The sequence below is a fragment of the Chrysemys picta genome, unplaced genomic scaffold, assembly GCF_011386835.1.
Source record: "Chrysemys picta bellii isolate R12L10 unplaced genomic scaffold, ASM1138683v2 scaf1154, whole genome shotgun sequence".
NCBI lineage: Eukaryota > Metazoa > Chordata > Testudines > Emydidae > Chrysemys > Chrysemys picta.
In genome coordinates, this window is record NW_027053861.1 from 7501 (window position 1) to 8634 (window position 1134).

Here is a 1134-nt window from a genome sequence, read left to right on the forward strand (position 1 = left end):
AACCCGTTCGATTCCACGGGTTGACCTGGTGACCGGGAGGGGACTCTGAAAATTTTTCAGCCCTTTCGACTCGGGGTTGACCTGGTGGCCGAGAGGGGACTCGCACGGCAGGCAAGCCGCCCTGGGCTGACCCTCCCCGGCCGCAGCGAGGGACTGCCTCCCGGCCGACAGGATCGGGCCCCTGGAAGTCTGGGGGTGGGGGGGGGAAATCGCCCCACGCCTCCGAGGAGGGCTGCCCGGGCGGGCCTGGCCCCGGAGCTCGAAAAAAAAAAAAAGGATCGGGCCCACTAGAGACATGGACCAGGCCGCCCTGGGCTCACCCTCCCCGGCCGCAGCGAGGGACTGCCTCCCGGCCGACTGGATCGGGCCCCTGGAAGTCTGGGGGGGGGGGAAATGGAACCTGACGCCTCCGAGGAGGGGACGCCCAGGGAAGGAGGGAGATCCGGGTTGACCTGGTGACCGGACGGGAAAGAGGCCACCGGGCTTGCCCCCGTTAAAACCCCTAGGGGTTGACCTGGTGGCCGGAAAGCAAACCGGCCAGCAGGTGAACCCTTTCGATTCCACGGGTTGACCTGGTGCCCGGGAAGCGAACCGGCCAGCAGGTGAACCCGTCCGATTCCACGGGTTGACCTGGTGCCCGGGAGGGGACTCTGAAAATTTTTCAGCCCTTTCGACTCGGGGTTGACCTGGTGGCCGAGAGGGGCCTCGCACGGCAGGCAAGCCGCCCTGGGCTCACCCTCCCCGGCCGCAGCGAGGGACTGCCCCTCCCCACCCCCCGGCTGACAGGATCGGGCGCACTGGAAGTCTGGGACAGTATTTTCCCCGACGCCGGGGAGGGCGGGCGGAGGGGCTCTGGCGGCCAGCCCGGGCCCCGGAGCTCGAAAAGGAAAAAAGGACCGGGCCCGCGAGAGACGGGGGCCCTGCCGCAGGGGGGGGGGCAGTCCGACCGGGGCTCACCGTGCGGCAGGCCCGGGCGTCGGCAGGGGAAAGCGGGCGAGGAGGCGCGGGGCCGGGTGCCTACGGCCATACCGGACCGAACGCCCCCGATCCCGTCCGATCTCGGAAGGTAAACCGTCCCGGGCCTGGCTAGTACTTGGATGGGTGACCGCCTGGGAATCCCAGGTGCCGTAGGCA

At 69.4% G+C, this 1134-nt stretch overlaps 1 non-coding gene across 1 annotated transcript; it reads left to right on the forward strand.

Annotated features, from left to right (window-relative positions):
• Positions 1 to 1015: 1015 nt before the first annotated feature.
• On the forward strand, positions 1016 to 1134 carry LOC135979712 (5S ribosomal RNA). Its single transcript, XR_010596968.1, has one exon. It is a non-coding gene; the product is annotated as a 5S ribosomal RNA (ribosomal RNA).